The sequence below is a fragment of the Monomorium pharaonis genome, chromosome 3 (assembly GCF_013373865.1).
Source record: "Monomorium pharaonis isolate MP-MQ-018 chromosome 3, ASM1337386v2, whole genome shotgun sequence".
NCBI classification, from domain to species: Eukaryota; Metazoa; Arthropoda; class Insecta; order Hymenoptera; family Formicidae; genus Monomorium; species Monomorium pharaonis.
In genome coordinates, this window is record NC_050469.1 from 25,306,373 (window position 1) to 25,329,557 (window position 23,185).

Here is a 23,185-nt window from a genome sequence, read left to right on the forward strand (position 1 = left end):
CGTAGAGTGGCCACGTAAGCCACGTAAGTCGTTCGAGGTACGCCTGTAAACCCGAGGAGGCCCGGGGAATAAATTTACGCCGTGCGTTGTTCCCGCGGCGCGATTCTTTTCCGAAAGGAGATCCACCTTACAAATCGGTTTTCACAGAAGTGAGACGGTGGCAAAGTCTTCGTAAAATGGCGAGAAGTCCAGTCCGATCGTCCTCTATCCATCTGCAAATCCGCATTCCTCTCTATCGGCGTTTAACGCTCGACGTGTGACCGCGCGGTTTCAAGTCTCCCTCGCCCCAAAGTTCTCTCCGGCGAGAAGAACCGCTAGCGCCAATTGCTGCGGTCGCATTCATCGCGCGATCAGGCGTAGCCCTACGGACGAGTGCCCTTTAAACGCTCCAAAGTTTCCGAAGTCCAGACTCTCGCCGCGTCTTTCTCTCCGTGTTCTACATGCCGGGAGAGGTGCGCATGCACCTCGTCTCCGTCCTACCCGAGTGAGGGAGAGTCTCCTCTCCCCCCCCCCTCCCCTTGCCTCCCATAAGTTATCGGCCACGTCGACGGGGAGTTTGCTATGCACGCTTTCTTGAGAGATAACCTTTCAGGCCGACAATTATTGGTAATATCGATACCGCACGCCCGTCGGCCCGACGAGGCTCACCTTCTCCGTGCCTCACGATCCTCGCGCTCGAGAGAGGCTTCGAGAGTTCTCCTTGTAAATTACCCTCGTCCTCCTACTCCCCCGCGGTCCGTCGCCCCAAGTCGTCTCATCCCTCCCACGATCGCCGTTACCTCCTCCGCCGCTCTCTATCATTCACCACCCCCCTCCCTCCTACTCTTTGCCGTCCCGTCGCTGCCGCCGTGACGATCCGTTGTTTACAATAGCCGGGTGAACCTAATGAATTTCCTCTATGCGTAGCGCCGCGACAGTGATAATTATGATTTACGGTGCGCCGCGATCCGTGGGCCGCGCGAATGTCGCCGCGAGAGCGCAAAGTCGGACGGGTCTCGGGGTGACGTGTCATCTCGCACACGGGATGTCACGCTCGAGGAGGCTCGCAGCAGCAGCAGCAGCAGCAGCATCGTCTCGAACGTTTCTTCGGATATTTTCTGTGCGAGGTCAGTGCCGCCGGGGTCCTCCGCGTTCGCAGAAGTGTCAAGCGATTCCCATCCCGTAAAAATTCCAGACGCTCCCATTCGATGAAATTAATCAGGCTACGTGCCGATACTACGAGAGAAATGTCGCGGCCGAGTCCGACTCGTCCGCGTTTAATACGTTCAACTGATCGCGCTCGAACGAGCGATTGAGCAGCAGACCGCGAAGATGGGAAAAAAACAGATCCAATAATACCGAGAGAACCATTGCCCGCATTATACATTTTCGGCCGTCGCCAGTGTAAATTACATACGGTAGCCGATTAATTATCGTAAACGCTTCGATTAATCGACGTCGACAAACAACTCGCGATTAAATTGGCATGCGAACTTCGTCGGTGTTTACCGATTTTCCCGTTCGAACGTACATAAATAAACGCGGAGGCATCACTTGTGCATTTCCGCGTGCATCGTGGCGGCATTAAAATTGAAGGAATGTCGAAAGTAGTTCGCGACAAGTGCCCACTAAAGCGACTTCTTTTGCAGCTCGCTATCCGCGAGATAAAGAGTTATGAGGAAACGGACGTCCACCCGAGCTAAAAGCCGATATTTAAAGAAATGTGTAACACGATCCCGTACAGTCGTCCGACCGGAAAATTATTATCATAATGACCGATAGATCTACCCTATTGGTCGAACAGCAATAAGGAAATGCGGCTCGGAATGTCCCGATTGAACTTATACCTTTCTTGCCTCCCCCTTCCCTTCTTCTGTTCGCCGATTACTTCCCGTAAATAGATATATAAACAACTATATCGAAGTATTCAGTCTGAGCGCATAACCATTTGTCTATTTTCGTACTGATATTGATATCTACGTGTATTAGAAATTAAATTCCGACATTCTTCTGATAATGCATCGTCTCGAAAGCTGCATCCACCTGTGCGATACCTTTTTTCCTCCACCAAACCAGTTATCGACAATAACGTTAATTGGTGAAATTTATCCTAAAAAAATCTTTAAAAACTCAAAAGGGCAACGAGCGATTTTTCATTAGCACGTAACAATCACGAAATAATCAGTTTTATTTAGGAACGATATACATCTGTAATAATATTAACAATCACTTGACACTTTGCTGATGAAAGATCTTTGCAAGCCCACTGGCTTGATTCAAAAGATACTAAAATGGAAAAACTGTCGAAAAAATATTACATGTATCTTTTTTCGAACGGGATCAACTTACAATAAACGAGACTTGTTTAAAAAGAAAATTACCTATATATTATATATAAATTTATTATTAGTTTTTTTTTATATTGCTTTGTTTTATTTATTGTCGTAATAAATATTTAGTATTTATTAAGTATTAAAAAGAACAAATCTGTTAACTTTGGAATAAAACGCACTCATCAAATTTTTTATCGCGCTTTACAAAATCGTGATTCAACTAATACAATAATAATTACTCTTTTTTTTAAGTGATTTCCTTCAGGTTTCAAAAGTATGTGCATAAGATGTGCCATCATGACACGCGAATGTATTACGTACGAGGAGAATGCGTTGCTCGTTGGAAAAATCGAGAAGATTGACACAGGAAGAATTCCCACTTTTTGTCGTACATCTTGTTAAAGTATTAACATATTTCCGTGAACGACACTACTTGATGAGTAATGAGTATACCGACCAAAGTGTACGAGACATTTGCGCCGAACTCATCACTATCCCAAGGACGCGTACTTATCGTGGTTGACTTGACGAAGCGCCAATTATCTTGCACGCAATGCGTGCAGCTGAGAGCACCATTTCCCTAGCCGCAAAAACAGGACAGGTTGGATGAGAAGAGATCCTATAGATTAAAATTTCGCGGGGATGATACTTGTGCAAGCCGCGTGTGCAACCGGTTCGCGTCGCGCCAGCGGAACCCCGGGATATTCGACCAGCAATTACATCCTCGGAGCACCATTGGCGTTTTTATGAATCGATTATCCGCGGAAAACTGTGCATTAACGTCAGCGCACCGGCAGCGCGCTTTTAACTTCACGCGAACGGCTTAAGCAGGTGCGGACAATAAACGAAACAAAGTGCTACAAGAAATAGGAGAAATCCAGGCCGTCGATGCACCGCATTTATTATTTATCTAACGGAATCTGGATCGAATCCTGAGAATCCATCAGAATTCCCATGGCAGAGACTGATCCATTAATATGTATGCGTGTAACCAAGTACTGATCCGTTTTATGACCGCGGCTTTTACGAGGGATCAGCCTCATTTCGTTAGAATCCGTAACATCATCCATTTCTTAAAACATAAATAATCAGATAAGCGATAACGAAGTTCATAAGTTTTCTGACATCAGCGTTCTCAGTGAAAGAACTTTTCTTGAAATTTCCCATTTTCCAGAAAGTTTTTTACAATCACAATTACCCACAAAGTTGTAACAAAATTTTTCTCTAATAAATATTACTATCCAAGTAAATTTATACCCTTACATTTTTTTCTCTAAAAATATATTTCAGTATTTTATATCAGTTATTACTATATAATTTATTATAACATGTACATGTATATTCTCTCTCTATATAATAGATACACCAAAATAGAACATATGTTACAAGCGTTGCAATTTATGTCTATAAAACAGAGACTACACTATAATGTATGTATATTTACATTTAAGATTTTACATAAACTTGGCGCCAAATTACTTAAGGGATAGACTAGAAGTAATTAGTAATGAAAATGGAAGAAAAACAAGACAAGAAAGTATTATCGCAATAAAATTCGTTAGAACTAAAAGTGCGCAAAAAAGCATGTGTTACGAGGGCGTAAAATTATATAGTTCAATACCTTGCCAGCAGAAATTAGAAATTGTAAAAGAATTGATGTATTTAAACGGATGTTAAAGAAGCATGTATGTAAATCTATGTAAAACATAATAGCTGAGAAAGCTAAATAAACTTCAATCATTCAATCTCTCTCTCTCTCTCTCTCTCTCTCTCTCTCTCTCTCTCTCTCTCTCTCTCTCTCTCTCTCTCTCTCTCTCTCTCTCTCTCTCTCTCTCTCTCTCAATAATCTAAATCTCTCGATATAAATTACTTCATAATATTCCACTTGCAAAGAGAAAGAGAACCGGTTGACTCTCAATGTTTGATTTGTACTGATTGTGAGTATAATATCTGTGTATAACATATGTAATGCCAATACAAAGGACGTTTGTAATTTAACTAACGTGTGCTCGGAGTCATTCTGAGGCAATAGTCGACCTCAATTTGAATCCTTCGAATCTCGAAATGAACCGGCCGGATTATGCTTCATGCAACGCGACAATTGCTCGCTGCTCCCAGCGATAAAAGCAAGAAGTTTCGCGGCAATTGAAGTCACCAATGAAGTTTAATGAGTTAATGTCACCCCAAATCGCTAATCGATCGCCGACCGTGAGACAAACCGGCGAAACGGCCATAATCGTTATAATTTAAACGAACGCATGGAACATGCACTGTAGATGATTTGTGTATGTGTGTCCGCGCGCTCGCGCGCGCATGTTTCTCAGGGAAAAAATTCCTCGGAAAACGAATACACATCGACACGCACGACCACACGTACGCTCGTGCACGCAGGTAGACACGCACGCACGCACGCACGCACGCGTAAGGTTACGGGCGGCGGAACCTTCAATTATCGTAGGCTTCGCGAGTGCCGCTATTTTTCTCGCGGCCCTCGGCTCACACGCACGCACGCACGAGGTTGCGAAAGGGCTGCTATCGAGAGGGACAAGACGGAGGAGATCCTTCACGGTCGTTCTCGCGCGACGATACGCACGACGAAAAATATCCGCGCCGCAGCGCGGCTCGGCCTTCCCCCGTGCTTGATCCGCGACCGCTGCCGCGTGTACGCACGTAGGGAATTCGCTTGTGAATTATCTATTATGTGCTACATCATGCTCACTTCGCGTGTGTTTTCCTCCGCACCTACGCTCGCACGGTGCGTGCGTCGCTAAGGCACTGCGTATCTTTGCGCGATCACAAAGTTGCAGTTAAATGTCGCGGGGAGATTGTGAATTGTCGAAATCATAACTGCGCCTATTGCAAAAGACCTCGAAGGTCTCTGAAAGTTGTCGGCCGGCTTGTCTGAGGGCCGCAAGCATTTAGCCTTATCGCTTAACGTCTAATGTTTCAGATAGCTTGGAGTAGCAGAACGATGAAAATTGATAATCGAAGTATTAAAAAGGAGATGCGTTAGTTATTACGTGTTGTTTTAACAAAAGAATTATTGGCGAAGAAGGTAAAGATCAAAAATTTAACAAGTGAAAAATATAAACTAATTTTTCGTGCGAATATAGGGCAAAGATCAAATGATTAACGAGTGACACAAAGATATGTAGAAATAATAAGTCGAATCTACGCCTATAATCGTACAGGAAATAAATTTAGTATGAAGAGCACTTATAAATTCAAGTACGCATTCAATATTGCGTAGATTTTGAAACGATATAGTAATTAAAATCGCTTCAACAATTTCTAGGACCCTCTCGCAGCCAGAGGCTTTTGAAACAATTGAAACAACGGAAAACCAGATATATATTTCAGCTTGATGTTTGAAACGTTTCATCGGGTTAGATTAATTTTCTCTGTAACGTTTCACGGCAGGCAATACGAATCGGTTATTAGATGACGGCACAATCTACTTTTTTTTTCTCGCGGTAAGTCGGTTAAATGATTTCACGTCTAGATTAGCGAGACCTTGCATTCAGCTGAATGCTATTGCATTGAAGTAGCTCGTCAAGTTGTGTACACTGTACATTACGAGTAGAAGAACCAGCAGTTTGGCGTAAAAAAGTTACTCGAACATAATGCGACTAACCTGTTTCACTTGGTACTTGCGCATGGACAGGATATGGTTTTTCAATGGTCTGTCTCTCTCTCTCTGTCTTTCTCTGCCATATGACTTTTCGTGGGGAACGTAATATACAGCTGTACTTTTTATTTCAATTGTATTGCACAGCTGCGTTTAACCCTACGTTCACCATCCGAAACCACTAAACCCGCATCTCTGCATGTTTATATAATAAAGTAAAAAATAAGTTAAATAAGTAATATAACATCAAAAAATAAAAAATCTAAGTTTACCAGCCAATAACATTGTTAATAATATCATGCTTTCGCGTTTAATCGTTTCGCAGAATAATTTATAAATTATAATAACAAATCTTTCTGAAATTAAATAATAAAATAACTTTTATTTTATCTTCAAATGTTGTTAATTTCGTTCTATTTCATCTTATGGAAAAAAATCATCGAAGATTAATTTACAATCGTTTAAATCTTTTTGTTCGCTGCGGAACAACACTGTTCTCACCGGTCTCTCCATATTCGCGAAATTGCAAGTCGTGAAAATGACCGATAATGCGTTAAGCTGACCGTCTACATGCGCGGAGTTGTTCACATTACAAACGGGACCCTCGAGGAAGGTCAAATGCACGATGCAATTTCGTTGGTCTTACAATAAATCAATGTAAAGCATACGCGAATATTTATTTCTACCAATTCAATTCCGAGATATATATCTGACGGTTCCCTCGTGTGGCTTTTTCATGATTTACGGCACTCGCCACCATGTCCGACGGTGTATTAATATTTCGAATAGGTGCATCGGACTGCAAAGCACGCGCCTTGCCACTTTCGACTTCTCTGTTTGATTATTATGGACACGGTTCTCTCTGCGGCTATACTTTGCTTCTACATGCCAACCTGCCCTCATTACCTCGCCGCTTAAATGGGCGTTAACTGAATATTATTAACTCGTACGAACTCTATTGCCTTACCGCGATAGATATCTTTCTGATCGCGCACAGTCAATGTCTTCATGTATCCTGCGTCAACGTGCCCATAAACAAAGAAACATATAATCAAAATTCATTCTCAATATCATTTCTATGTACAAGTTCCTTTGCTATCTATTATATTAAATTTTACTCTCTAGCTAAAGTTAAACATAAATAATTTCTCGTATTAAAAACTACGAACAATTATAATTGGAAACAGAAACTGAAACATAATATTTTCTGTATTTCCAATATTAGATCAATTTTATACTTTTTTTCTTAATAATATTTTAAAAATTATGTGAATATTTAGAGTAAATTTAATTAAAAAACACTTAATTTAAATATATATTTCCAAGAATATATGAGTGATCTTGAATACAGGACATATATATTATGCAAAATTATTTTTTAATTATATCATTTTTCAATATAATCTCCGTGTAAAAGAATTCGGCTAAAGATTCTAAAGATTTTTAGATGTAAAGAAATGATACTCCAATGACACAGCGGTGCTATTCGGTATCGTGCGGTGAATAATAAACGCGAGCAATAATCGCGGCTTAACACCTAATACCAGCCGAGTGCCTACTAACGTTTCAATTTGGTATCGGCTGACGTACAGAGAGACAGAGAGAGAGAGAGAGAGAGAGAGAGAGAGTACCAAGTATGTTTTGCGAGAACGACGCGCGTGGACGTTTTTCTCCCCGAGCGACGAGGCGTGTGGTAATCACGCGCTATCTCATAGTCGCCGCCGATGAGCTGGGTTCGCGCGATGAAAAAGTCCGCGAGATGTGTGAGCCGCGTGCCCCAAAGGCTAGATTACGAAAATCATCGGGCGCGTGAATCCGCTCGTTTACGTGCCGCGCACACGTGGCGCGGTGAACTACGTGTTAGGGCGTGAACTAACGGAGGCCGACGAGAGGGGCCTCGCGATTTATTGTCTCCCCGATAAATCGTCGTGAGATCGCCGCCCGCGAATATAAATATACGCAAGCTTGCACCGATGCGACGTAACGCGACGTCCCGTCACTCGACGTGTCTGTCTGACTGTTTAAACGCTCCATTTTCCATTTCCTTTTTTTTTTTGCGAGAAACCCACATCGCCGGTGCTGAACGATTGTTAATCTGCTTGCTCTCCCACGTTTATCGCTATCACGGCCCGAGGGAGATGGGATCTTTATTACTGTTCCCAGCGTGGAGCTTTAACGCAATGTGCAAGTGTACTTCGCTGGGATGTAAGCTTAATTCTCATTAATTGGAGATGTGAATGATAAAGAATTACTCTCAACGCGCCCCGGAACACGAGCATTTAACTCTCGCTTTTTTACAAAGAACGCTTATGTAATATGTAGGGTATATAGCATACAGGTTATTCAGTATCGCGTCTTATAAACGTGAGAAACTGTCCTTCTGTGAAGATTTTTCTACAAAAAAAATCAACATATATATCTATTTATTCAATTGGTGCTAAAATAATTGCGGTTTTTGTCATTTTAAACTTTGATGCCTAATTATAAAGCACAAAATTCGCTCTATTGATTTGTGTTAACAATTTCATAATTCGCATGAATATATTAGTTAAATAAGAGTTTATTCAGAGAAATAAACAGTAAAGTTTAAAATAATAGAAATCACATTTATTTTTGCGCCAACCTAAAATATTCTAATTACAAAAATTTGATGTTTTAAATTTTATGTCACGTACCGATTGAATCTTTTATTTTCTGTCCATTAGATTTATTCTGCCACTGACACCGCACGCGTATCTGAAATCTTTATTATCTCGCGAGAGAACGGCGTCCGAGGCTCGGACTTTACCCATGTCCCGTCGAATTCCTGCGTAAAGGCGATAATACCGGCGAGGAAACGATTTCCCCGCCTATTCAGAGCGGAGCGTCCTGTGCAACGCCGCGATCTCGTAACGAGCCGCTGGGTGTCGAAAAACCATGCGAACGCAAACGATACGGCACCCTCTCGCGGCCCTGAAATGCCAGATCGCACGGCGATACTCAAGTTGACTTTAACGTGATATTTTATCGTCCGCCCGTTGCGTTCTCGCCTTCTCTCCCGTCCGGATGGTAAACAAAGTTTACCTCCGCTCGCCCTCGTTGCATCCGCATCGTCTCGACGCGGTCGAGACCTGCCGAGAGACCTAAGCCTCGTTCCTAATGCCCGAGGCGACGTACCGAGACGAAGCCGAGGGACCGGAATACATTAAGGAGACGCACTCGGGGGGAGAATCATTCGGGGACACGGTGCGCAACGCACCACGTGTCGTCGCTGGGCATGTACGCGGGCCGATTCCGCCGCGCGAGGCGGTAATCCGCGCGAGGGAACTGGAAATTATATGATAATGAAGTGCTCCTGGGCGCGTCGTGTACACACCGAGAGCGGGGTCGAGCGAAAAGACAATACGGTCCCTTGCGCACGGAGAATTTAATAGGCCGTTGCGAGTGCCAGGGGGAGAAAGAGCGACGGTTCGCCATCGTCGCGCCCGCGCCGGTTCAAGAGCATAGCTGAGTGCGTTTCGTGGTATTTGATATCGACATAATCGCCTGCGAGTCGGCCGGTAAGCCCGGGCTATCTCTTGTTCCCTGGGCTTTTCCTTTCACAAGAGTGCAAGAAGAGGGAGGGAAAGGGAGAGAGAACGAGAAAGAGAAAGAGAGAAAGTGAGAGAATGCCATGACGTCGTGCAACGGCCGCCGTTGTCCGCCTCGATGTCTCTCGTCGATCGCAATACCTCCTCGGAACACTCCCTCGAATCCTTCGAATAAGTCGGGTGCGACGCGACATTTCTCGATTCCACTCCGGACTCGCGCCGGAGTACACGCGTCGTCCATTTCGATCTCGATTAGGCGACGCCGTAGGGATTTTCGACTCACCGGCAATGAACGAAAATGCGCTTCAACGCCGAGGCGAACGGTCGATTCCGAGCGACGTTCGTGACAGGATAATTTAATTACCGAGTCGTGTAGTATCGCGACAAATACTAGGAATGTGCGAATTTAGCAGAAGTTAACGCGACAAAGTAGATTAGAGATTTTAAAGCAAATTGCACGTACATAATTGCGACTTTTTCCAGTTTCACAAGAAAGTATTTAATATACGATGTAACATATATCTATATATATATATAATATTCTATACCATTTGTATTATTTAAATACAAGTAATATAACAATTCTTTATATCATCTTGTATTAATTGAAAAACGTTATTGTTACGTTGTGTATATTAGAAACTGATCTAAAAAACAATATATGATAACTCCTCGTAAAAACTGTTATTCTTAATTTAAAGCATTCGGGCAAATATTTACAAAATTTTTAAAACCATCCCAGGGAAAAAATAGAGTTGATATAACAAAAGAAATACAGAACACAGATAAACATGCATTATACTTGCGTTTCATGCAAAAATAAAAAAAATATGAGTGTATTACGTGTATCTATATATACGCGTATAATATTACATATACAATTTATGTGAAGAAATATAATTATACGTGTCTTTGGACACAAAAAATTATTTATGTCTAACTCCATCTAAAGAATAAAGACATGAGAAAGAAATATGTACGTTACATTGAGAGCAAATTTTAATTGTACGATTTTCAAGTAAATATGTGGTACATAAGAATATTAACTATGCGTGATTAAAAAGATATCTATCGCAATAACGCGATAGAGTTCGTACAAGTTAATAGTATTCAGTTAATGCCCACTGGAATCGTGCAGAATTAAAAAAAATATATATTTAAAAAAAAATCTCGTTAAATTTCGCCACACGTAAAATTCATTTTAAAATATTGTAATTCTTCGTGTAAAATGCGGACGTGCGCACCGCCATATCTGCCGCAGCCATACGCAAATGGTCACGTCGACGGTAGACAGAATCTCTATCACGATTCACTCGAGTTACGTATGTATCCGCGATAGCGGTAAAATATTACAAAGAGGCTATCACGGCGATATTACGTTAATACATCACCGGCGCGACGCGTGGGAGGTATGTCGCCGGGGCGAAACGCTGACAATGGCTGTAATAAAGCGCGCGACTTATGTAACGACACGAGGGCATCGCTCGTAATTCCGTGCGCCAACGCGCTCTTAATATTTCAGCATCGGCCGCGACACTAGAGGTGGTACGAGGCCTCGATACGTATATCGGGGGAAAATGTCACGGTGGCGCATATAAACGCATAAATCCAAAGTTATTCGCCGATAGGGACACTAGCGGCGCTAAAAAGACACACGAATCGACTTACGAACTCTCCCCCCCCCCCCTCCCGTTCGATTCACGGCGACGATGGTGGTGGTGGTGGTGGTGGAAGCCTTGTCGTGTTTCCGCCCAAAAGCGATTCCTGCAGGTAGGCACGAAATATACGCGAGACCCCCGAATTTATAGTTCGCCGATTAATATGCGCGCGGTTCCCTTGACCCGCATGTTCTTCTTACCTTGTAAATCTTCGACACGGCTGCGGAATACTAAAAAACATTTCGATCCCCGATCGTTTCAAAGAAGCGGATTCCACTCGGCCGAAAGAGTATGACCACCGTTCGACGTATGCGAACGGCGCGGAGCGGAGTTACTCCTTTTCGCAACAATGCTCGGCTATGGGATCGCCGAGGATCAGTGCAAGTGGATATCGCTGTAAACCCGATTCCTAACGCCCCTTCTCTCCCCCCCTCCCTCCCTCCCTCAATCTCCTCCATCGCTAAATCGGAACGTTCGGAACGAGGGTGCCAGGATTGACTGCTAAAAGGGTTGAGAATAAAAAAAAGAAACCTGCCCGCGTGTAACCGGGAGGGAAAAGTCAGGAGAATTCCGGCCCTCCTCGAATCTCCCCCGAGATCCTCGAAACGACCTTTCCTCCGCCGAGAACATTGCTTTTCTAATTTTTTGATCCGCTTTGAAGTCACTTTTATGATCGGGGAAGCTCCAATTTTCCACGAGTATCCGCAGGGGGATCGATAAAGCGACTGTCGGCAAGCTAAACAGTCCTTCGCCCTCCTTGTAGCTTATTGAAGATGCGATCCACTTTAAAAAACTGGCAATAAAATCAAATTACAAGCGCGCAAGAGAGCTTACGATATTTTTGGACTAATCTTTCTCATTTCCTCTCTCTCTCTCTCTCTCTCTCTCTCTCTCTCTCTCTCTCTCTCTCTCTCTCTCTCTCTCTCTCTCTCTTTCTCAAGATATTAAAAGTGCATAGTAATAGCCACAATGGGGAAACAACATAAAAACAAGAAATTGAGGAAGTTAGCAAAAAGACATTAGGCTGTAAAAAGTTAGCTTGTCGATTAAATGATGTAGGATGCCAGTTCTTTGACTCCCTCTAGATAATCTTACTTTGCGGAAACAAGTTTTAATTGCATTCTACTTTCCTCATTTTCCGCAAGTCCCCAGGAAGTCCGGGGGATCAATAAAACGAGCGCGTATCTCCGGAACGAGAGATAGCGTGATGCGAGAATAATACATAATGGGCCGTAAAAATGTACACATGTGTAACAATTACGTTGCCTTGTTCGTCGCGACAAGAACGAGTAAATGTCGAGTGTCGAGGTAGACGAAATTTATTACGAGACACGCCGCAATAAATTTCGCCTATCTCGCGCGTCCCGCGCAAATGCTTCTTTAATTAAAGGCAGCAGGCTGCGCTATAACGGACAGATCAAAAAAGTTATCGGCTCTTCATAGAATATTCACACATGTTTAATACAGAAGATTGATGCGAAAATTGTATAAAATTGTATGAAAAGACAATAAAAATATGTAAAAATTTTAAAAAAGAGAAAATTATTAATATTCCAAGAAACTAACTAAATAAATATTAAACTTTCAGTAAATAAAATTTAATAAAACTATAGCTAGCAAGTTAATTCTTTAAACGATAAATGTTTTAAACACAAAGTTAAGATCGCCTATTTTAGTCTACAGTCTTTAAAATATTTTCTTTCCCCAAAAAGCGAATAGCTGAGGTATTATTTCCCACAATAAATTATTTACAGTTTTTTTTTTCGAGAAAGAAAGAATTTTAAAGATGCATCTGAGCATCGATATTTAGCTAGTAACAGTTTCAAGATTGACAAAATTGTCGGCGCGCTGTTTATACAAAGCTAAAAATATTAAATTAATAAAAAAATTATATTCTGCAGACCGAAATAGAAGATCTTAACTTTGTTTAATAAAACTGTTTGTCTCTCGATGTTTATTTTTGATACCTGCAATCCTTTTCGCTTTCGCCTTTATTTCTTTTTCCTCTCTGAATAATATAGCAAAAGGCGGGGCTTTACCACAAACCATCCACGGACTAAATAAAGCGCGACGGACAAGAGCAAAGGAACCTTCGGTAATCCATTAGCAAAGCTCAAATTCGGTGAATACGGGAATTTCAGAGACCGCGAGTTTACTTCAGAACTTTAATTTTTTCAAAGCTTAAACCACTGACGCAAAGAGAGAGATATTTTTTTTGCAATATTTAACGGCGGCCCAACGAATGCAACTTCGACGAAACACGCGGGGTAAGAAAGGTGCGCGAACTCTCAGTGACGGGGGTAAAAAGCGGAGGCGCGTACAGGGAGAAAAGTTGTGCAATCCATTATGCGGGTTGGCCGTTTCGACGGACATGGCCAGCGAATCCGTGGCGAGCTCATTCTCGAAGTTGTGTCAGAACTGCGTCCGCGAATAGAGAGGGATTTTGCGAGATACGTCGTGCTGATGAAAGAAAACATGTGCGACTCGCGAATGGAAAATTTCAGGCTAAAAGATATTTTTTTGCGCTGGAGGATACATATTTCTAGCTTGGATAATTTTTTAGATCCTTTGTTCATCGGACGCGCAGATAATATTGATACGTAATAAACTTGGAGCTTAATGAAATATTCCTACAATATACGTTTCAATGGCGTTTCAAAGATAAATTCATTTTCTTTGAATACGAATAAATTGCGCGTGTAACGAAGAGTTGCGCGAGTGCAACAAGGTCTAACAAGCTCGAAACGCCGGCGTAACATGTAATACGTATCGCGATTAAATGCACCACCGCCGTTAATGGCTCATCCGATAATCGTACGCCACGTATGATCGAGTGCTCTGGCAAAACATATTAATAAAACTGATTCATATAGGGGTTATCCGACGTGATATTCGCGCGTGTAAGGACGAAAGTCGGGGCGATCCATTATGCAGCTTGTACAACATCGTAGGTGCGATCGGTCGGCAAAGCCGCGCTAGGAGATCGGTCAAAATCCATAGATAGATTTTAAATGTAAACCAAACTGTACGACGTCGACACATGAGCGCGAGAGCGGAAGGAGTTTTTCTAAAAGGCACACAAGAGTTCTCTCCCCTGTAGTTCATCCTAGGCTAAATCGGAACAAGGAACGACTTTTGAAGCCGGATAACTGGAAAGAGCGAGAAATATTTTTTTAAACAAGAAGACAGATTCCTTCGGAATAAATCCTAGATGTTAAAATCGATTCGCAGTAAATCTATAGATGCTGAAAAGTTGATTGAATTACAAAGAATCCGATTGATATTTTTCCCTTCGGACATTTTTTCCTTTTTTCAAAATAAATTAAAGATATTAAGATAAACGTTTCAGTAACTAAATATATATTTATATCTAGAAAAATCATTATTAATTTCAAATGCTTTTCTTATTATATATAAAATAAAAATTTAACTGCATACATATTTAAAGATTATAATTAAATTTTAATATTATAATACAATTAATTTAATAATAAATAGAATCTTATTTTTTTACTTGTGTAATGTCAACTTGTATTTTGTTTAATCATACGCTTATGATATTAATGAATGAAACGCAAACAATAAATCCTTTGATTCGAAAAAAATAATGTAAAAAGTAATAATGTAAAAAGTAGAACAATATAACACGTTTTTTTTTATCGCTTTTCTCTCAACAGTTAACTAACTTTATTAGATCGAAAATTGTAAAAGTAATATTATTGTTCAACTCCAAACTCTAAACGCTATACACACTTTTCCTATAGCCATTGTGGACTTTAGATCGACCTTATATCGTTCGATCTCTCCCCGCCCCCCTTACACTTTCATGCAGCCGACTTCTGCTTTCCCGCGTATGGACCCTTGACGCTGAAAGGCATTTGCATAGTCCTTTCAAGGAAACCTCCAGGTTCTCCCAGGAATTACGTAAAGCACGATTTTGTGTTCCTCTACGGTCATAAAACCACAAAATCGTCGTACCTCCTCCAGGCGCGACTGCCGAGAGTTTCCTTAGGAACCGAGCGCAAAATGCGAATTTTGCGTTAACGTATACGCGAATAACGGCGGCGACAAAAACTCTATATTACCGCGGAAATTCACGCGAACTCGTACGTGTCGTCGAACAACGTCGTCTAAAATCCATCGCGCTCTCGCGCTCTTGCGGTCGGTCCGACACCGGGGCTCTCTCCCGGCCGACACGGCACTTCGATAAAGCGCGTCGATAAAAAACGACACTCGCACAAGCCGTCGGGATCCCATGCGGGCGCGCGGTAAATGCGCGGTGTAGGAAGTAAAGTCGGGCGATCCATTATCCGAGGAGCGGTGGCCGCGCGCGCTCGGTCGCGACCGCGAGCGCATTCGAATCGAGGCGCGCGCGCCCGCGAACGGGCGCTTAGAAGAGTTACGCCTCGCACATTTTACACCGTCCATTTAACGTCAGGGCGCAACGCAGCCTTGATTCTGACACCGTGTTTGCAGTCCCGGTTAACGGCCGCCTCCTCCCTGCCGCCCGCTCGCCCACGGATGCGCCGGGATCGTTGCGGCTTACGTCGAGACGGAACGACGCGCCGCGCCGGTGTGTGCGCAGCGCGAGTCACTCTTTTATGAGAGAATGTTGAATTCATCCTCGAGTATAACCGAAACGTGCGTTTTACGGTTCTACAGGAAAATAACGATGCGCCTCTTTCGGTTGACGCAATGCAGCTGCGGAGGTACCAATAAAAAAGGGAAAAAGAAAATTGAGGTAGACGTTCAACGAGGTATCGCGACGCTGGCGCGCGGGGGCACGAATAAGGAGGAGGAGGAGGCAGGAAATGCAGGAGGAAAACTCGAACGAGTTAAGATTGATGTTGTGTATAATAATCATTCCCGGTCATGAATAATAAAAATCAAAAAGTAACCGAAATTGAATGTCTAAATTGTAATTTCTTCGCGTGTGGTTAAGTAAAACTGTCAGTGTCAGTAAATTACGATAAATTAAAATGTAATTATAATGTCAAGAAGGAGAAGCAGCAGAGAGAAATCGACAAGATAAGACATTCTGCGTTTTCAATTATCCTTTTCTAACGTTATATAATACTCAGGTGCCACGATGTAAATATAAATATATATATTATAAATTTTTTAAATTCGACAAATGCGTGCTATATATTATATCTCTACATTTACGCTGTTTATTTAAATGATACACTTCCTCAATATATAACGGAAACATGAAAAAGTAGTGATAAAAAAAACAAAGAAATTGTAATTTTCTCTTTTCAATTTCATTTCCCTTCAGTATGATATTGAGAGATGCACTTACGATAAATATTACGTACGGTAACGGATCCTAACTGTCGATCCCCGGCGATTTGAAAAATCCTCAAAGGCAGTAAAAATGCGCGTTATTCATTGCGAATTTATGCCCGAGCATCAGCTAAACGACTGTTTTCTCGCACGTCGCAAGGAATAACGGTGCCTACCATCGCGCGCTTGATGCAGTACTTCAATAAAACATATCAATAAAGTGGATTCACGCGTATAGGCTTCCGAGAGGGAGGTTTTCATTCACGCAAAAGAACGAGGAATAAAAAGAGAGAAAAAAGGAAGAAAAAAAAAGGAAGAAAGAACGAAGAAAGAAAGGAGAAAAAGAAGGAGAGAAGGAAGAAAAGAAGGAAAGAGAGGAAGAAGCAGCAGGGAGGAAAGTTGGGCAATCCATTACGCGGCGTCTGCTCGGACTGCGGGTTTAGATGCGGCGGGTACGAAATCGTGAGTCCACTCTCGAAGTTGCGTCAAGGCTAAATCCGCAAGGGCGGCCCCTTTGTGGCGATGTCCGCGCTTCTGCATACATTCTCGCCCGATAAATATACCCTTTGGCAGTATAATCCAGCTCCACGCGGATTCCACCGGCACCGGTAGCTTCTGAGAATCTGCCTCGAGCTTTGAGCGAGAGAGCACGGAGCGAAGGCTGCGCGGAGCCAAGCGCGGAGGAAGAACGGTCCACATCTCTCGTCTCTTCTCTCCTCTCCTCACTCTGATTCGCCCGCGGTTCCTCCTCGACATTTCGCCCTACCACAAATGTCTTTCCCTATATATACATATATATATATATATATCGCTTCCACTTCTTCCTCTTCTTCTTCTTCTTCGTCTCCTTCTTCCTCCTTGTCGACTTCGTCTTCGCTGTCGTTACTTTCTTCTTCTTCTTCTTCTTCTTCTTTTCCTCGTTTCTTCTCGTACGGCTTGTTTCCTCCTCGGGGCACCTCTCTCACGCGCCGCTACACACGCACCAACACGCGAGCCAGGAAATTGTTCCTATTCTCTCTTTCGCTTTCTCGTCCCCGCAGCACGACCTACAGATTGCGTACAAATAATCTCCAGAATGCCAAGAGTCGTACCTGTCCGCCCCCAATTCGTGCTCGTTGCGGTGTACCGTGCAGCGATGGCGGCCGCGGAACCGAAAGCGATTTTCTCGATGGAATTTCCTGAATTTTCGATCCCCTCCCCTCCCCCACCCCTCCTGGCCCCCGTCTGGCAAACGCTCTTCGAAAGCGGAATGTAATCTAGGATAATACGGCGCGTAATGCGATCGGTATTTTGCGGCTGCGTCTTGACTTCTGGAACGTGTCCACAATTTTCGTGTAACGCACCATCGCTCGATGAACCCCCGACAGAGTGGGAGAGACTTCACTTGCTCCCGCTGCCGGTCGCGATCAGCCACCATAAAGAGCATTCCTCCGCCGTAGACATTCGAACAACGCGATAGACGCGCGACGAACGCACGCCCGATGCGAGCTTTTCGCCGCTTATTGTGGAAAATTGCGTTTGTCGCGCGTTTCCGTCTCTTAAATTCGTGAACGGCAACCGATATAATATCGGTGAGCTTCGAATTCCTAAATACCAATTGTGTAACGAGCGCAATTTAATGAAAGCGACGGATGGAAAGAGTGCAAGAGGATAGCAAGTCGAAAGAAATGCTAACGTGCGGCTAGATTTTCTTTCGTACAAACACATAATTTATATCTTTACTCTGCGAAAAAGGGAAATATTTATCTTTACTTTTCATCTTTGGAATGATTCTATCGGAGCTCTTCAATCTGCATAAAGTAAACTTTTCAGTGTCTACAACGTAGAAAATCAAGCTCATCGATGTGTAGCAATCGGTGATTTATTTTAATTACCGGATGAGCGACGTTTCCATCTCAAGTTCAATTAATCGAATACTCATCTCCGTTATTAATGACATCTCAGTTAACTAGCCGGAGAGAGATACGGGGAGAGAGGAGGGGAGGGGGGGGGAGGGGAGAGAAAACGAGAGACATACAATAGAGTCCGAAACGGCGATTTATGGAGCCATAAAGCTTGTCCGTACATGCGTCGCCGGCCGGTTGCACCAGGCAACGACGACTTAAGGGGCTAGCATTTGCTCTTAACGTTCGTTCATTCGAGTCGGCCACGGCGTGGATATTGGAAAAAAGTTGCCAATCCCCCTGCTAGAATTCCGACGTGTTTTTGCGTCCGTACCGCGGGCCCGATGGACAATGTGCAACGTCCCTTCTTACGAGGGATTAATGCCCAGGGATGTCTACACCTACGAAGCACGCGCTCCTCTCATATCGAGAGAAAGAAATTCGACACACGCGATCGTGAATCCGCCACTATCGAAAGAGAAAGAGAGGGGGGGGGGGAGAGAGAGAGAGAGAGAGAGAGAGAGAGAGAGAGAGAGAGAGAGAGAGAGAGAGGGGGGGGGGCCGGAGAGCTCCGGTAATAGGTATACCTACGTCCAGACTCCGCGTAATTCGCTGCCATGCCCGAAGGACCCTTCGCGCGGGCCCTTCGCGGGGCCCCTCGCGTATACGACCGGCGAGTCCTCGGGCGAGTCTCGTTAAATCCAAACAGGCGAAATTCGACGGTACCACGCAGTATAATATAGTATTGTAAAGCAATATCTCCCGAAAGGAAGCGATGGCGGTGGTGATGGTGGCGGCAGAGCAAACAGGTTTTTCAAGCGGAGCCCCGAACGACGACGACGTATGCTTCGCTGCGCGGAGCGCAATAAAAATTTTTTAATAAAAAGCCTCACCTGCGCGTCCCGCGGTTGTCGATTTGTTAGCTTCTTTGTGGGAGCGCGACGGGGAGAGAAAGAGAGAGAGAGAGAGAGAGAAAGGGAAAGGTAGGCGAAAGGGTTAGAGTCCTGACGGGGGCGGGGGCGGAAAGTAGAAAGAAAACGGCATCGTTATGATGCGCGATTGGATTTTGCTGTTTGTTTGGTAGTAGGCGCGTATCGCGCGTGTCAATACTTTTCCTTTTCGTTCTGTATGTAAATTCGAGCCCCGTGGGGGCGCAAGGGCAGCATCAATCAATGGCAGACGGCGGCTGATTAAAAATTGCGCAACACCATGAATTATTAATGCGACAATAAACGTGCAAATTCCAGTACATCTCCAGTCCGCGAAGCACTTCGCTTCCTATAACGTATGATTTGCCGGCCTTGCCATTTAAAGAAATTTCCACCCGAAAATTTATAATGCCGAATTATACAAGGATATACAATGTGCGTATCCGCTAACGTTTAATATTTAATAAGAGATTCCAACGGTAAACTGTCGGGAGGTCTCTACGAGAAAAAGAAGGAAATTCTGTGTTAACGTATTAAAGATTTATATTATTAAAATCGTATAAATGAAAAAAATATTTAATAGAAAATTACGATTACATAATTATTTTACAGGAACACTTTTACATGAAAAAAGAATTCGCTCTCGCGATTTAAGAGTTGAGATATCAAGAGGGAGAATGCATCTTCTCGGTGCTCGACGGCGCTGTATGCGACTAACGAAATAAAATCTCCGCAATGATGCATTTCTTATGTGTTTTCGGGACAGTCGCGCAAACAGAGTTTTTGAGTACCTTCCCGCGAGGCGAGGATAAACGACGCCAATAAAAATGACAAGTGTATCGTGCGAATATGAGATACAAAAGCAGCGCAGGAAAAGAGAAAAAGAGAGAGAGAGAGAGAGAGAAAGAGAGAGAGAGAGAGAGAGAGAGAGAGAGACGGAGGGAATGCGCTTTAAGACCCTCATCAACGCGCAAGCGGTGTTTCGTATAAATCGGAGAGCGGAGGACAGCACACAGTATATCCCAACTGTCTTCCGTCGTACGCCGCCAACAAACCGCGATGCCTTCCGCGGTGGAGGCGCGCTCGCTTGCTGACGCGCCTGAAAAAAATTTGAATATTTCGTAAAGCGACGAGCCAGCGCGGCGGGTCACGTCGTCGTCGTCGTCGTCGTCGTCGTGCTTTAAGCGAAGGAGGGGACCGGGGACCTGGTGGAACCTCCCACGCGGGTAGTTATCTCGGTGACTTAATACCAGGTAATGTGCTCTCCAGTTACATCTCAGGCGATCCGACTGGCTCTCAACCCAGCCGGGTCGGTTTGCCTTCTCTCGCACAATAGATGCCCAACGCATCGGCGCAGCGATCGGTGACCCGCACGAGACGAAGGGGAGGAAAATGGTGGCGGTCTCGTAGCGAGAATACGGGAGAGGGAAAGTGAGGGAAAGAGGGCGAGAGAAATAGAAAAAAAAAAGAGAGAGAAAATTGAGAAATGGAAAGAAAGTGGCGAGACGCTCGAGTCACTCGATATCCTTTCCTATAAACCTATGCGCCACGTCGAGGCAATCGGGACCCCCTTTCCCATAGGGAATTTATCTCAGCAACCTATTCGCATTCTATTCGCACCTTCGTTCTAAGCATTCGCTCGATATCGCAACTACTGCCGGTCGGTGGACGCATGTGCGAGAGACAAATGCGCTTACGACCCGATTTGGAAGAGTTTAATTCTTTGCATCGATCGTGCACATCTGAAAGACAAAGGGCACAACTGTCTCGGAGATCTCTGCACGGCCCGGCTTGTTATACCTTACGATAAAACTCGAAAGAACCGGGCAAAATACATTCGTAGTAAAAGCTTTTAGAAAGTTTATAAATTCTCTTATCGTTTTCTGGAGATCTCAAATATTTCCTTTATTAGTCTTGATCAATTGAAAGGAAATTCTGTTCCGATATACACTGGCACTTATTGGCCGCACTTCGACCTGCAGATACATCACGAGCAATCTCGTCTTCCCGGACATTATCGAGAAAAGATCAAAAGTTTGTCCCGCTCGAATGTAGAAGTTTCGGGCAGGTCCTGTTAGTTAATGGACAAGTTTGTCGTGAGAATCGCGAAGACTATCACGATTCGGGATCTAGTCGGCGAAGATAGCAATATTGGCAAAGATATTCCACGAGAGATATGCGTGTGTCGTCGATCGCACTATTGTCCACCGGTAAAGAAATATGGACAAGCGAAAAAATGGAGACGCTACTTAAAATTCTTGGTGGCCGGGTGCGGCGAAGAAAAATCTCGAGAATTCTCGTCTCTCTTTCCCTCTCTCGCTCTCCGACGAAAGACTAGCGGACTTCGAGATCGGACCGGTGGTCGGTCGGTTGTCCACACGAGGCGAAGGAACGAAGAGGAGGAAGAGGAGGACGATAGAGGAGACGGTAATTGAAGAATAAAAAACGAAGAACACGGCAAGGAGGTGTCGAAGTTACCCGATCCTCATGACTGTAAACTCACGACGGACGCCACGGAGCGATCCGAGATCCTTACTTTCGCCAACGGTTTATTATTGACGGGCTTAATAGCGCTCGTGCTCCGTTGGCGCTCGTTCTTATTGTGAAGATATTGTCAAAGGTCGCACCCAATAACAAGCGGATTCTACGAGTCGAGCGGAAGCGCAAGATGCGACTGTGCTCGCGTCCATATCGCTGCAAACCTGCGTGGTAAACGGTTAAATCGACGACAATGGAGTTTCCCTTCGAATCGAACTAGTCTAATCTAGTTCCAATCCCGGTAAGACGCGCACCAGAGCGAACTGGCACGTTAATCGAATAAATCGCTGCGTTTCGAAGTTATGGAAACTACATTTAATGCAATCGGAAATTGACGATCGGGTATACGTCTATTGCGCGAGTGCAAAGGTTCCGATAGATTTTCAATAGATGTTAAGTATAATCAATGTTTTTTTTCAATTTGCATTATTGACATGTTAATTTCAATTTTAATTGCCTCACAGACATGTTAATATATTATTTTATACTAAAGGAAAAACGGTTTTACTGAAATATCTAAAAATTTAGCTGAATGCATTTGCTGGATTTAAAAATAATTTTTTTCATCCATCAGAATAATCATGAAAAATGTTGAATGATGAGCAACGTGGTTCCAACCTCAAAAACAAACTATGCTTTGTACGATCTTCAGATACTGACGATGACACAGATACACAGATCGACTGTTTATAGCATTAAAAAAAAATTAATTACATCTACGTAAAATCCATCAAAACTTTTGCACTCCCCCTATTTATTTAAATGTAATCAAATAAAAGGATGTATTTAATGTATCTAAATGCGATAAAATAAAAGGAGACAAAAGCTTCCTCTTGCGTTTATCGAGAATATTTGATAAAGTTATTCTATCTATTTCTTTATAACATCTATCTCGACTGCCTATCATACAGCATTTTCCTCTGTAGTATCTCTTTGCTTACCCTTTATAAGAATATTACAGTCGTTTACTCAATTGTTTCAGAGATGCTTAAAGCCCGGGGAAATATTCAAACGCCGAACGTTTGAATCTTAAAGACTATCAAATTACCGCGCGAGGATCCGATACGTGCCCTACCGAAATCCAAGTTTCCCCGAGATCTCGCTGCCTCGGAATTTATCGCTAATGATCAGCGGCAACGAGCGCAGTGCGTATGTACATTGCCGGAGAGAAAGAGCATCTGCAGAGGAGATCGCACCTAATAAGAATCACATCGTACGAGCCAGGAAGCGACACGACTTGCCTCGAGAGTCACGCGGCGTGCGGTTAACCTATCGACAGATAGAATTTCACTTTGAATGGATACTACCCGCGGGAGGAGGATCGTTAACATTACTCTTAACGGTACGTCCGTCGTCGCAACGCGTGCGTTGCGCAAATGATA

At 43.5% G+C, this 23,185-nt stretch overlaps 1 protein-coding gene across 2 annotated transcripts in view; it reads right to left on the reverse strand.

The window, feature by feature from the left end:
• The window catches only part of LOC105832792 (lysine-specific histone demethylase 1A), a 126,113-nt gene that overhangs the window by 86,581 nt on the left and 16,347 nt on the right, over positions 1-23,185 (reverse strand). The window lies entirely within an intron of this gene.